The sequence below is a fragment of the Bubalus bubalis genome, chromosome 7 (assembly GCF_019923935.1).
Source record: "Bubalus bubalis isolate 160015118507 breed Murrah chromosome 7, NDDB_SH_1, whole genome shotgun sequence".
In the NCBI taxonomy this organism is placed as follows: Eukaryota; Metazoa; Chordata; class Mammalia; order Artiodactyla; family Bovidae; genus Bubalus; species Bubalus bubalis.
This window is the reverse complement of record NC_059163.1, coordinates 107,853,342-107,869,621: the sequence shown is the minus strand read 5'-3', so window position 1 is coordinate 107,869,621 and position 16,280 is coordinate 107,853,342. Positions and strand designations below refer to the sequence as shown.

The following is a 16,280-nucleotide window of genomic DNA, read 5'->3' as shown; positions in this document are numbered from 1 at the left end:
ATATATATATATATATATCAGCTTATTTCCTAAATACTTCATCTTGTAGGAAATTTTCAAAGGAGAGTACATTTTTCTTGCTAATAATTTGTTATATGGCTAGCTGGATTTTTGGCAGATAGTCAGTTTTCTGAAAACACTTTAATCTATAATGATATTAGCATCAAAAAATTTAAATTTCTTATTCATTGCTTGAAAGCTTTCATCCCTTTAAAAATGAGCACACAGAATCATTCCTTAAAAGAAGGATAATGAATAAGTAGGGATTTTTTATTCTTTAACTTTTGGCATTACCTTAAAGATTGTTTCTATAAAGATTTCAAGATACTATAATATAATAATTGAAGTGAGTGAAGTATAGCTGAATATCCATAACCTAGGCATAGGTTCTCAACGTATAATCAAGTTAATTTTTTAAGAATTTTCTATAGTGAATATGTGTAGTGTTACACTGATATCCATCCATTAGAATGTAGCATACTACTTATGGCTCTAAAAGATAAATTTGATTCAGAATCAAGTTTGCACTCAAAAAAGATCTTACAGTTACAGATACATGTAAGTATCCAGGGCAAGAATTCTATTCAAAATGTAAGAGAATGTTTAGGGTATATAAAAAGAAGAAGGCAATCAATACAAATTTTTTTTAATAGTGCATATTTTGAAGCTCCAATAATTTGGCCACCTAATGCAAAGAGCCCACTCACTGGAAAAGACTCGGATGCTGGGAAAACTGAAATCAAAAGGAGAAGAGGGCGGCAGAGGATGAGATGGTTAGATAGCATTACTGACTCAATGGACTTGAGTAAGCTCTGGGAGATAGTGGAGGACAGGGAATCCAGATGTACTACAGTCCACGTGGTTGCAAAGAGTAGGACATGACTTAGCAACTGAACAACAACATTAAATTATTGTATTATTGATAGATCTTCAGTATTTTTATATAGTGTGTTAAAATATTTAACTTGACTCATCTATTATAAAAAATTTGGTAATCACCAACACAGGGAAATCTGCTCAAAATTCAATAATAAACTAAATGGGAAAAGATTTTTTTTAAAAATAGATAAATGCATATGCATAAGTGTATCAATTAGCTGTACACCTAAAACTAACACATTGTTAATCTACTATGCTCCAATATATAATAAAAATTCTTAATTAAATAATATACTACAAATTTGGTAATCAGAAGTATAACAAAAGGATACAAAAAGTTGAAAATCATTATCCTAAAGATACAAGTAAGAAGGGAAAATGGTCATCTGAAAAGGCCTTATAAATAACTGAGAAAAGAAGAGACATGGAAGGTAAAGGAGAATGGAAAAGATATACCCATCTGAATGCAGGGTTCCAGAGAATAAAAAGGAGAGGTAAGAAAGCCTTCTTAAGTGACCAATGCAAGTAAATAGAACAGTAAAATGGGAAAGACTAGCGATCTCTTCAAGAAAATTAAAGATATCAAGGAACGTTTCATGCAAAGATGGGCAAAATAAATGGCAGAAATGGGAAAGACATAATAGAAGCAGAAGAGACTAAGAAGAGGTGGCAAGAATATACAGAAGAACTATAGAAGAAAGATCTTAATGACACGGATAACTACAAAGATGTGGTCACTCATCTAGAGCCAGACATCCTGAAGTGTGAAGTCAAGTAGACCTTAAGAATCATTACCTTGAACAAAGCTAGTAGACGTAATGGAATTCCAGCTGAGCTATTCCAAATCATCAAAGACGAAGCTGTTAAAATGCTTCACTCAATATGTCAGCAAATTTGAAAACTCAGCAGCGGCCTCAGGACTGAAAAGGTCCTGAGTTTTCATTCTAATCCCAAAGCAGGGCAATGCCAAAGAATGTTCAAACTACTGTACCATTGTACTCATTTTATACAGTAGCAAGGTAATGCTCAATATCTTTCAAGCTAGGTTTCAGTAGTACATGAACTGAGAACTTCTAGACATACAAACTGGGTTTAGAAAAGGCAGAGGAACCAGAGATCAAATAGCCAACATTCATTGGATCATAGAGAAAGCAAAGGAATTCCAAAAACAAAAACAAAAAGCCACTTCTGCTTCACTGACCACACAAAAGCCTTTGACTATATGGATCACAAAAAGCTATGGAAAATTCATAAAGAGATGGGAATACCAGACCACCTTACCAGCCTCTTGAGAAATTTGCAAGCAGGCAAAGAAGCAACTGTTAGAAATGGATGTGGAACAACAGACTGATTCAAAACTGGGAAAGGAGTAGGTCAAGGCTGTATACAGTCATCCTGCTTATTTAACTTATATCCAGAGTACATCATGCAAAATTCCAGGCTGGATGAAACCAGAGATCAAGTTGCCAACATTCATGGGATCATAGAGAAAGCAAAGGAATTCCAAAAACAAAAAAATCTAATTCTGCTTCACTGACCACACAAAACCCTTTGACTGTGTGCATCACAACAAACTGTAGAAACGTCATAAAGAGATGGGTATATCAGACCACCTTACCTGCCTCTTGAGCATCATGCAAAAGGCCATGCTGGATGAAACAAGCTAGAATGAATGTTACTGGGAGAAATATCAACAACTTCAGATATGCAAATGATACCACTCTAATGGGCAAAAATGTAGAGGAACTAAAGAGCCTCCTGAAGAGGGTCAAAAAAGAGAGTGAAAAAGCTGCCTTAAAACTCAACATTCAGAAAACTAAGATCATGCCATCTGGTCCCATTACTTCATGGCAAATAGATGGAGAAAAAGTAGAAACAGTGACAGATTTTATTTTCTTGGGCTCCAAAATTCTCTGAGGATGGTGACTGTAGCCACAAAATTAAAAGAAACTTACTCCTTGGAAGAAAAGCTCTGACAAACCTAGACTGCATATTACAAAGTAGAGACATCATCTTGCCAACAAAAGTCCATACAGTCAAAGCTACAGGTTTTCCAGTAGTCATGCACAAATGTGACAGCTGGACCATAAAGAAAGCTGAGCAATTGAAAGAACTGATGCTTTCAATCTGTGGTGCTGGAGAAGACTCTTGAGAGTCCCTTGGACAGCAAGGAGATCAAACCAGTCAATCCTAAAGAAAACTAACCCTGAATATTTATTGGAAAGACTAATGCTGACACTCCGATACTTTGGCCACTTGATGCAAAGAGCCAACTCATTGGAAAAGACCCTGATCCTGGGAAATATTGAGGGCAGGAGCAGAAGGAGGTAACAGAGGAGGAGATGGTTAGATGGCATCACCAATGCAATGGACATGAGTTTGAGCAAATTCTGGGAGATAAGGAAGGACAAGGAAGCCTGGCGTGTTGCAGTTCATGGGGTCACAAAGAGTCAGACAGGACTTAGCAATGGAACAACAACAAATGGGAATTTTTCATATGTGTGTTCATTTACTTCTCTTAAACCTTTGAAATAATAATAAATGTGTACTTCTAAGTGTGGTATGGAGGTTCCACAGGACTAATAATTTATTATAAGGAAACCATAAAGTGGTTTTGGAGTTATTTAGTTTTACTTGCTTATTCCTATGCTGTGAAACAAGATAGAAAATATTTAAAATACATGTGCCAAGTTGTTTTTATTTTTGGATTTAATAGTATCAATATTTTGAAACAATGTATTTTAATATGATATTACATATTAGTCATAAATTTTTAATTTTCCCTCTTCTACTCTATCTACTAAATTCACCCCAGAGCAACTATAATCAAAGTGATTTTAATATAGGAATAATCATTCTTCAACTGAATATAATCTTTACCATTTCAAATATTTATATATGTGTATTAATAAGCAAAGAATCTAGTGTCACAAACTCATAGGCAGAGGAAAATTATGAATTTTAATTGGAATGCATATCTATGATTATAAAGTTTATTTTATATAATTTATTAACATTTTAGTTAATTTCTTAATTTTCTTAAAATGTAAATGACTTCAAAAAAAGTTTCATCTAACCAAAAAAATTACATGTGGTTTGAAAAGAAGAACCTTCATCTACATATTTTATGTATTTACCTATTTTCTGTTGATGATGTGTACTCTCACAAGAATTTGTACCTGCTCAGAGGCAACTTTCTTCTTAGAAATTCAAGGCTGATTACAATTTTGGAATCATTTAAAATTTCTCAATTAAGTGCTGGCCATTGAAAATCACATTATTAAATATTTTTAACTGCACGTATGGAAAACAATGACAAATTCTAATCATGAAGTTAGGGTAGAGTATGCCTTCGGTACTATTGCTTCTATTAGAAATGTTTTACCATATATATCATTAGCATATCAAAATGGATAATAGTTTGCTATGACTCAAATTTATTATCTATTTTCTTAAGTCTAATAATGGAATATTTTGGTAAGGAACTATATCTAAGGGATGACATAAAAGTGGTATTTTTATAGCACCTGTAAGTTTTCATAATACATTTCTATTTTTCCTTTGATATTTTCATTAACCTTAAAAATCAGGACTTAAGTTTATCTCATTATTTAGAGAAAATGAATCATAAAAGACCTAACTAAAACAGGGGAACATTGGCAAAATTGCAGTTGTGGCAACTACAGAAATTCACAGTCCAGCTCTTCCTTCAGGACAAACTTGCTGCATGGAATATAGAGAATCAACAGCCTTCACTTGCTCCACCTTCTAGGTTACACTATCCCCTTGGGTTAGGCCACGGCCATGCACCCTGGGTGCTTCCAGCCAGTGACTGAACCTGGTGTGATTCCTAAAACTGAGCCATCCCTGCATAATCTGGGACAATTCTAATAGGTCATCTTTGTCCTGGGACTCCCTATTGGCCTGGCTGAGACTTCCACCAGGCTGCAATGCAGTCTACGGCCCTTTCTACTCAGTGCTCCTTTCTTCCCTTCATGAACAAATGTCAGACCAAGACTGCAGTCTGCAAGGTCTCTCTACCTACTTTTGCTCTTCCTCTTCTTTATCTTAGGGGGTTTATTTTCTTAAATATATCTCCTTAACCACAGTCCCATGCTTATATCTGCAATAGGGGATCTGAGATAATACAGTGGCTAATTACCTTCATGGATAGTAGAGAGAGATTCATGCTCGTAGGACTACTGGTAACTGAGAAATGTTGTCTAGCTAAAATATGAAATCCTATTATATAAATAGATCACAAGAGTTCTGCTTCTAAGAATGGTAACAAAGCATGTGTACATACATGCTCAGCCATGTAAAATTCTTTGCTACCCCATGGACTGTAGCTCACCAGGCTCCTGTCTATGGAATTTTTCAGGTAAGAATACTGGAGCAGGTTGCTATTTCCTTCTCCAGGGGATCTTTCAGGAACTGAACCCATATCTCCTGCATTGGCAAACAGGTTCTTTACCAACTGGGCCACCAGGGAAGCCCTAAAGAACAGTATTGCATGCTAACCTAATGACAGGAGCAACTAGAAAAATTTGACAAAATTTGAAGAAAAAAATCTGTTTGATGAATCAGAAAACTCTTAAAATATGGGGAATTTTTAAGGCCAGACCTGGGGAAGAAAAGAATAAAATAATCAAAACATTCTAAGTATTTTTACAATAGAAACATTTCAGAAAGGAACAATGGACCAAGGTTGGGATATAATCACACAAATAAACTATTTAATTTCAAACTAAACACTACTTACAAAAGGCTCAAAAATCAACTTTTGTACTTCAATGTGTAATAATTATGTGACTTTAAGCAAAGGCTTAACCTCAATTTTCTCATTGTAAAGTGGGTGAAATATTAATATACTACCTCATAAGTGTATTATGATAATTTTGAGATAATATTTCTAGTGCTCTGAGAAGACAGTCTAATACATATTAAGCACTAACATTTTGTTAAGATAAGTGAAATTCTCTCTCACAAACACACATACACATTCCCTTGAAAACACTGTTTTATTTAAAGCTCTCATATTTTCACAAAAAATTATTCTCCCAAATGACTTTTGAGGATCACTCACAAAAATTCATCAATATTTATTCTTGGGTAAAAAGTCTAAAATGTAGATACTCTCATAATATTATATGGTATAGATTTAGAAACTGATGATGAAATACAGTCTCTGAAGTCTCAGAAATTGTAATTAGTGGAATGCCATAAAAACAAACATTTCAAGTAGTTGCTTATTACTCTGTATTTTAGAATATGCTTTGCTGTGTGACAGAAATTTCACTATAATGTGATCCATTACTTATGTAAGATGACTTGATTATACTAAACATTATTGATGTTACTCAGTTTGGAACTATCTGCTAGAAACCCTAACCCTAATTTGGAAAAAATACTGTGTCATGACTCAGAGGTATACTATGTCAGGGTGGCCTGAATATTTTTAACCATAGCAATGGGTTAAAAAAATTCTATATTTCATCAGTCTTTTTTCTACTGAAATAATTTATATAATAGTATTGCTTTAACAATGTATTTTTTTCTAAGAATCTATCTATTTGCAGTGGAATAGAAGATATATAGCACTGTTCAGTTTCAAAATTTTGTAAAATTTCATTATTTCTACCAATTATCCTATAAGTCAGCACTCATATTTTAATTATGCAAATTTGCATAAAGAAACTGAATAATATAAATGTATCAAAATAATGTGAATATTTAAACAAAAGTGAATGGCTGTAGTGTCTATTCTGTGTTCTACCATTATAAAGTTTCACTGTTTACTGAATAATGATGTTGGACTGTAAACCTTTTTCTCACATAAAAAAAGTAATGATTTATGACATTATTAATTGCCTAGATGCCATCTGGACAGATTCACCATTTTATTCTGAAATTAATTTTCAAAAAGTATGCAGAAGTTTCAAAAATCATAATTTATTTCTATCTTCATACCATATTTGGTCAGCTAGCTATTATTTTCTAGTCTGTTGGCACTGACAATTTGGATCAGTCTGTATTTCAAATCACTCAGGCACTTAATAGCTTATAAATGTTTACACGGGGACCAGAATGGAGAAGAAAACAAATTTTGAAGGAAAACATCAGTTTGTACACCAGCCCTGGACAATACCCAGTAATGTTAGCTTCATTTTTTCTTATTAGTTTCACTCTCTCTGTGCTGCTGCTGCTAAGTCGCTTCAGTCGTGTCCGACTCGGTGCGACCCCATAGACAGCAGTCCACCAGGCTCCTCTGTCCCTGGGATTCTCCAGGCAAGAACACTGGAGTGGGTTGCCATTTCCTCCTCCAATGCATAAAAGTGAAAAGTCAAAGTGAAGTCGCTCAGTCGTGTTTGACTCCTAGCGACCCCATGGACTGCAGCCCACCAGGCTCCTCCGTCCATGGGATTTTCCAGGCAAGAGTACTGGAGTGGGGTGCCATTGCCTTCTGTAGTTGAAGCCAATTCTTTCCACAGCCTTCCTTTCCATACTAACCTAGTCTTTGCAAAATAAAATCTTTGATATTGTGTATCTTTGTGGAAGAAATCAAAACTATTCAGATATAAAATTTCTCATAGATTGCTATAATTTATTCAGTCCTCCCTGTCCAGAGGGTTGCCTCCTATACTGACTCTAAGCACAGCCATGCAGATCACTTTGGTTAATAGTGAAGTGGCAAATGTAGCACAAGCAGAAAGTTGAAAATTGCATCTTCACTGAGACATTCCCTATCTTAGTGCTATTGAAATAATCAATCTTGTTTATATATTAAAAAAATAAAAGCCTAGAGTAGCCTGTCACCTGATAAAAAACAATGATCACATCACCCCTGTAACTCCAACTAGTATGGAGCAACAGTTTCCAGGCATAAGAATGAGCCACCCTAAACGAACTAGTCCTAGATGACCTCCTGATGTCTAGACAAGACGGACTTGAGGTCAGCAAAAAATATTCTACATCAGCAGAAGTGTCTAATCAACACAGACATCTGTGGGAAATAATAAATGACAGTTGTTTAAAAACTAGATTTGTGAGTGATCTGTTGTAGAGCTAAAGGTGATTAATACAACATAGTTTCTATGGTGAGTCATAAAATCTCTCACTTATTGGGCCTGTTTTCAAATTTTCAAAGCAAACGTTGCTTAATACATTTTTATGATGGGGATCAATATTTTGGGGAACGAAAAAACAAACAAATAAAATTTATGTTTTAAATAGCAGCAACTAAGGTCTCTTTTTGTGGGGTGAAGAGGAGGTAAGAAAATGCATTGGAAATCCATGTAGAGTCTTTTGATCAGAATTCTGGAAGCCAGAAGGAAATTTTGTTATCTTGTTTTTAATGGACATCAAAGGTTACTATAATAATACAAATTCAGCTCAATTCAGTTCAGTAGCTCAGTTGTGTCCGACTCTTTGTGATCCCATGAATCATAGCACTCCAGGCCTCCCTGTCCATCACCAACTCCCGGAGTTCACCCAAACTCATGTCTATCAAGTCGGTGATGCCATCCAGCCATCTCATCCTCTGTCATCCCCTTCTCCTCCTGCCCCCAATCCCTCCCAGAATCAGAGTCTTTTCCAATGAGTCAACTCTTCACATGAGGTGGCCAAAGTATTGGAGTTTCAGCTTTAGCATCAGTCCTTCCAATGAACACCCAGGACTGATCTCCTTTAGGATGAACTGATTGGATCTCCTTGCAGTCCAAGGGACTCTCAAGAGTCTTTTCCAACACCACAGTTCAAAAGCATCAATTCTTCGGCGCTCAGCCTTCTTCACAGTCCAACTCTCACATCTATACATGACCACAGGAAAAACCATAGCCTTGACTAGACAATCCTTTGTTGGCAAACTAATGTCTCTGCTTTTGAATAGGCAATCTAGGTTGGTCATAAATTTCCTTCCAAGGAGCAAGCATCTTTTAATTTCATGGCTGCAGTCACCATCTGCAGTGATTTTGGAGCCCCCAAAAAATAAAGTCTGACACTGTTTCCACTGTTTCCCCATCTATTTCCCATGAAATGATGGGACAAGATGCCATGATCTTTGTTTTCTGAATGTTGAGCTTTAAGCCAACTTTTTCACTCTCCTCTTTCATTTTCATCAAGAGGCTTTTTAGTTCCTCTTCACTTTCTCCCATAAGGGTGGTGTTGTCTGCATATCTGAGGTTATTGACATTTCTCCTGGCAATCTTGATTCCAGCTTATGTTTCTTCCAGTCCAGCATTTCTCATGATGTACTCTGCATATAAGTTAAATAAACAGAGTGACAATATACAGCCTTGACATACTCCTTTCCCTATGTGGAACCAGTCTGTTGTTTCATGTCCAGTTCTAACTGTTGCTTCCTGATCTGCATACAGATTTCTCAGGAGGCAAGTCAGGTGGTCTGGTATTCCCATCTCTTTCAGAATTTTCCACAGTTTATTGTGATCCACACAGTCAAAGGCTTTGGTGTAGTCAATAAAGCAGAAATAGATGTTTTTGGAGAAGGCAATGGCACCCCACTCCAGTACTTTTGCCTGGAAAATCCCATGGACGGAGGAGCCTGGTGGGCTGCAGTCCATGGGGTCACTAGGAGTCGGACACGACTGAGCGACTTCACTTTGACTTTTCACTTTTATGCATTGGAGGAGGAAATGGCAACCCACTTCAGTGTTCTTGCCTGGAGAATCCCATGGACAGAGGAGCCTGATGGGCTGCTGTCTATGGGGTTGCACAGAGTCTGACACGACTGAAGCAACTTAGCAGCAGCAGCACAGAGAGAGTGAAAGATGGTAACGATAACCCTATATGTGAGACAGCAAGAGACACAGATGTATAGAACAGTCTTTTGGACTTTGTGGGAGAGGGCGAGGGTGGTATGATTTGGGAGAATGTAATTGAAACATGTATATTTTCATATGTGAAACAGATAGCCAGTCCAGGTTCGATGCATGATGCAGGGTGCCTGAGGCTGGTGCACTGGGATGACCCAGAGGGATGGTATGGGAAGGGAGGTGGGAGGGGTGTTCAGGATGGGGAACACATGTACACCTGTGGCAAATTCATGTCAATGTATGGCAAAACCACTACAATATTGTAATTAGCCTCCAATTAAAATAAATTTATATTAAAAACAAAATAAAATGATAGCTCAATGAGTGAATGTTCCCCTGTCAGTTTTATCAAATTTAAGAAAAAAATATAATCCACATTAATGCCATGACACACTTCTTGGAGGCTTCCTTCTCCTTCTCAGAGACTGCATTTAGCCTAAATTCCTCCTTGTAAGACAGGAGAAGGGACCAAATAGAGATTAAAAATAAAGAAGTAGATGACAATGAAAGAAAGTCCAAATACACAATTAAATCATAAGACAAGGATGTTGTTGTCCAGTTGCCAAGTCATGTCTGACTCTTTGTGACCCCATGGAATTCAGCACCCAAGGTTTCCCTGTCCTTTGCTATCTCCCAGAGTCTGCTCAAACTCATGCCCATTGAGTCAGTGATGCCATCCAACCAAGTCACCCTCTGTCACCCGCTTCTCCTCCTGCTCTCAATACTTCCCAGCATCAGGGTCTTTTCCAATGAGTCAGCCATGAGGTGGCCAAAGTATTGGACCAGGATATTTTCATATAAGTATGCATAGGGACACAAGTCTAAAAACTTTTGATTTTTATGGGCTTCTTGATTGCATGGTATATACAGCAAAGTAAGCAGATTTTCATGCTGAGTATTTTTACTCTGACTCTGTTAACTAAAACATCCACAGATAAGCAAACAACCCATGCTGATTTTTTACTAGGCTCTGGGATGTTTTTGATCATCCTGAGAAGAATGAGCCTTGGCCTCCAGACCCAGTAAAATAGACATCCAAGGAGAACAGTGCTCATTCCTGAGGGCCTGGAGGGCTTGCAGCCCAGGAGGACTAGCTAGAAGCAGTTGGTCACCACAGAAGCGGGCTTCCTCAAAGACAGTTTGTACAATGAAGAAATCCTAATTGTGTAGGACCCATCTGTTTACCATTCAGATATCCCAAAGTGGTACAGGAATCCCGACTACAGTTTCTTCAATAACTTCAAGAGCTATCGTAAGCTGCATCCTGATCAGCGCTTTTCATCCTCAAGCCCCAGATGCCTTGGGAGCTGTGGGACATCACTCAAGAAATCTCCTCAGAGCTGACCCAGCCAAACCCCCCATCCTCTGGGATGCTCGGCATTGCCATTACGATGTCACTGTGTGACCAGGTGGATATTTACGAGTTCCTCCCATCCAAGTGCAAGACTGACGTGTGCTACTACCATCAGAGGTATTTCGAAAGTGCCTGCACAATGGGCGCCTACCACCCACTCCTCTTTGATAAGAATATGGTGAAGCATCTCAACCTCGGCAAGGACGAGGACATCTACCTGCTTGGAAAAGCCACGCTGCCTGGCTTCCGGACAATTCGCTGTGGAGCATGAGCTCCCCAGCCAGGCCCCCTCACCCTTGCCTACTGGCATTTTACAGCTGGTCTTCTGGCCACCCCGGGCCTGGGAAGGAAGACTGTGTTCCTGAATAATCACAGCCTACACTTCAGGCAGCAAGAGCCCTGGGGCTTCAGAAACTCAAGGGCAGGGCCCCCAGCCCAGCCTGCCCTGTTGTCATGGGGGTGTGTGAACCCAGGGCCTCCTGTCTCACTCATATATACCCATTTAGCATTCCCTCCAGAGAGGGTCCTCCCGCCCCCAACCTAGGTAAATGCAAGATCCACCTTTCCCACAAGGGCTGCCAAAACTGGTCTGCTTTCTCCACCAGAATGATGTTGTTATTGCGAACCTGGGAAACAGGAAAAAAAGGTACAGTCTCTATCCTCACAGAGAAGGCGATGGCACCCCACTCCAGTACTCTTGCCTAGAAAATCCCATGGACAGAGGAGCCTGGTAGGCTGCAGTCCATGGGGTTGGGAAGAGTGGGACAGGACTGAGCGACTTCACTTTCATTTTCACTTTCAAGTGAAATTCTTATGAATCATTAGTGAAGATTCATGAAATATTCATTGACCTAAGCTTATAAGCATTCATTAAAATTCATAAATTAGAGTGTTTATGGACAACCTATCAAATCTAGGAACATAAAAGGCCACATTGGGTTCATAAGCCCTATTTGAAAAGTGACTTTTCATGAATTTTACTGCCTTGTTGTTAGGTCATCAAGTTGTGTCTGACTCTGTAACTGCATGGACTGCAGCATGCCAGGCCTCCCTGTACCTTACTATCTCCCAGAGTTGGCGCAAATTCATGTCCATTGAATCAGTGACACCATTCAAACATCTCCACATCTGTTGCCCTCATTTACTGCCTTAGCCATCTAACATAAATATATTTTTATTATATTATGTTTTGAATCTCTGAGAATAATTTGGATAGTATTTGCTGCTGCTAAGTCGCTTCAGTCGTGTCCAACTCTGTGCAACCCCATAGACGGTAGCCCACCAGGCTCCCCTTGTCCTTGGGATTCTCCAGGCGAGAACACTGGAGTGGGTTGCCATTTCCTTCTCTTCAAATACTATCTCCAGGATAGTATTTACCTATGCCAAATAATATATAATTTAATGAAAGAAAATGACATTTAGGTAATTTGTATTTTGTAGACTTAGTTCACATGCACAAAGCCAATGTATTTAAGAAGGCTTTGATGAAAGGGACATCTGTTAAAGTGAAAAATAAGAAAAAAAATGAGGTATTTGGGCCAAGAAAACTTTGAATCTTAGGAGGTTGTTGTTGTTTAATTTGTTTTTACTTGTGTGTCCAGTGAAAACTCTTTATTGCTAATTACTCCTTTAATTCTATGCATTATTGCTCCCCTTCACTTTGCGATTTTTCGCCTGCACTAGGATAGGCTTTTAGGCTCTAAATGCTTTCATAAGTTTTTTGAAACTTTTAACATTTCGCTCTCCAGTTTCACATATTAGAATGAATAAATACCACATAGCATATCAAACCATTTTAATTGTTCCTGCTTTATATTTAATCACATATATTTTATGTTATTTTTGAAAGTTACAAACACGATAATCGAATTTACTTTTGAACAAAACACACAAATTCAGCTCAATTGAATGAATATTTTTGGAAACCTACCCTAGGTCAAGGGCCTTCCCAGGTGGCACAGTGGTAAAGAATCTGCCTGCCAATGCAGGAGACTCAAGAGACTCTGGTTTGATCCCTGGGTCAGGAAGATTCTCCTGGAGTAGGAAATACTGGCACTACTGGCAACCCAAGACAGTATTTGTGTCTGGAAAATTCCATGGACAGAGGAGCCTGGTGGGATACAGTCCATCAGGTTGCAAAGAGTCAGACACGACTGAGCGACTAAGCACACATACTCTATATCAAACTTTGTATCAAGATCTGAATATACAAAAATCCTCTCATGCTTTTGGAACTAGATTGTTTATTAGGTAAACAGTTTGCATTTTGTAGAAAATATAAAGTCAAAAACTTAAATTTTACACTCTGACTTGTGTCAATCAATCTTTAGAGAGTGACTCTTCCTTCAGAATAGACTGAGCCAAAAGACTTCTTATTGCAAAAAGACTTATCGCCAGAAGTCTTCCCACAAGAAAAAAGGAGAGGAACAGTGCATTCTGATGACTTCAGTTAAAATACCCTGAACCATCAGTACAGGGCTACTTATGTTAGAGGCAAAGCCACTATCATTTCTGAATTTTGACATGTGCACTATAATGTACACACCCCACACTTATGTCCTTTCAGCTGGAAACAATTGTTTCCCTGTCAAAATGCTTCAAAAAGATTCATTGTTTACTTTTCAGAGAAGACTGAAGCTTGACCTTGGGCTATCACTTCCTAGCCACTTCTGCTATAAGGATCATAAAGTAAATGCCTCTGCCATAACCAAGTTCCAATGTCTAATATATATCACCTGCTTTTCAGTCTCTATTGTGGGAAAAAAAAATCCCCAAGCAGAAAATTCATTATAAGGGACAAGTGGAAATATGCAAAAGTGACCAGTAGCATTGATGAGTTTGCATGTCAGGGAGATTATTTTTTCTTCTACTCAAAGAAGATGTTATTAAGTATTAATTCATCAATCACATAATCTAGTTCAGAGGTCCCATAACTATGTAACTTGGTGAAACTCCAAATAGAACAATTTGTAGAATAAATTCTCTTTTGTTTAAAATTTTCAAATAGATGTTCAATTATATTTTCAAAAGCTCCTAATGTACTTTGTATCAGAAATACTTATTTTAATTTCATATTATTTTTCTTTATAAAATCAACCATATGTTCCATCAAAAAGTTTTTAAAATAGGAAAACCATAAGGTTCAGAGAGAAGACAGAATCTCAACATATTTTGGTTATTATTCACTTTTACATATCTGTATGCTTCTAAAAATGAGTAATATTTTGAAAATATTAAGCTGATTTATTTTTCATTCTCCCTAAATAATATTTCAGTGTTGCTTCCCACAAATTTGCTAGTTCCATACTGAGATTATCAAAAACCTATCTTTGTTTTAAAACATAAATGGTCTTTATAAATTCTATCACTTGCTGAACACACACATTTGTGATGAAATTTAGAAGGTTTCCCATAGAATCATGTTACACAAAGAAGAATTAAAGATTCAAGTGTGACAGTCAATCATATGTGTTAACTTAGCCAGGCCAAGCTGTCCAGATATTTGGCCAAACATTATTCTGGATGTTTCTGTGAAGGTGTTTTTTTGGATGATATTAAAATTTAAATCAGTAGAGCCTGAGTAAAGCAAATATGGATGAGCCCATCCCATTAATTGAAGGCCTCAGTGAGAGAAAGACTGAGATCCTGCAAAGTAAGAAGGAATCCTGCCAGCAGACTGCTATTGAATTTGAATTGCAACACTTCCCTGGGTCTCCAGCCCACCAATCTACCCTGTAGAATTTGGAATTATCCCTCCATAATTGTGTGAGCCAGTTCCTTAAAATAAATGTGTCTCTCTCTATATATACACACAGCCTGTTAGTTTTGTTTCTCTGGAGAACCCTGCCTTATAAAATGATGAGTAAGGGATATGCTCAATCTACAAGAATAAAATCTTTCTGAGACTGATGTAGTTGCTTCCAGGAGATACCTCAAAGAGAGACAGAAAAGAAGAAACACAGGAGATGAGATTCAGTTAGCCTGAATCTCCCAACAGTTGAGGTCATAGACCAGGAAATAGGAGATGTAGAATTATTCTGTTACATTTAGGGAATCCTGCTTCCTAGGGCAAAGGAGAAGAAATTGTGTTCGTACAGTGCCATGTCCAGATTGGTGTTGGGACGTGTACTTGCAACATCTTGAGGGGAGGTGGAGAGATGCTTGTCCAACAAGAATAGGTCTGGAAGAGACTTGGGACAATTAAAAGGGAGACTAAAATTACTGGAGGCTAAGCAGAGCTCACAAACATCAGCAACGAACATAATTATTCTCCTAAAAGAACAGAAACATCAATGGACATCAGTACAGAGCAATCATGTTAATGGCCCATACCACTCATATTCCAATGAAGATTTGCAACTGAAGATAGACCATGGATCTATAAATACCCCCTTTTCTTGCCCACACATATACTCACTGCACCCCTACAGCCACTAATGTCTGTGTCTTATACACTCTCCTAGAACCGTTTTAAGTTTGAATAGGTATTTACATGTATAGCTATTTTTAAGTCATTATCTCTATATATTTTAAGGTGAAAGTGAGAGTCTCTCGGTCATGTCCTACTCTTTGTGACCCCATGGACTAAACAGTCCATGGAATTCTCTAGGCCAGAATACTGGAGTGGGCAGCCTTTCCCTTCTCCAGGGGATCTTCCCAACCCAGGAATTGAAACCAGGGCTCCCGCATTGCAGGCAGCTGAGTCACAAGGGAAGCAAAATATAGTTGTAACTAACATGTGTGTATGTGTGTATATGTATATGTGTTCAGTCACATCTGACTCTTTGCAACTCCATAGACAATAGCCCTCTAGGATCCTCTGTCCACGGGATTTTCCAGGCAAGACTACTGGACTGGGTTGCCATTACCTCCTCCAGGGAATCTTCCTGACCTATGGATTGAACCCACATATCTTGTGTCACCTGCATGGGCAGGTGGATTCTTCACCACCAAGCCAACCTGGGAAACCCAAATATATTTTAAAACTATGTTTAAATGATTATACTTTAGAGATATATATTTACTTTTCATCCTATACAGTTTTCTGCATTATACTTAATTTACTCATATGGTAAAATTCTATTAATTTAAATAAAATTGCCTCAGTCCTTTTAGAGGGTTGCACTTTTACACAGTATCCGTGTTCTACAACCTGCTTAAATTTCTTTCAAAGTTTGGCCTTTCGACCGACTTTCAGGTTTTCACAACTTTTCCAT

At 37.8% G+C, this 16,280-nt stretch overlaps 1 pseudogene; it reads left to right on the top strand.

Annotated features, from left to right (window-relative positions):
- Positions 1-486: 486 nt before the first annotated feature.
- On the top strand, positions 487-11,335 carry LOC102402761 (annotated as a pseudogene).
- Positions 11,336-16,280: the final 4,945 nt, after the last annotated feature.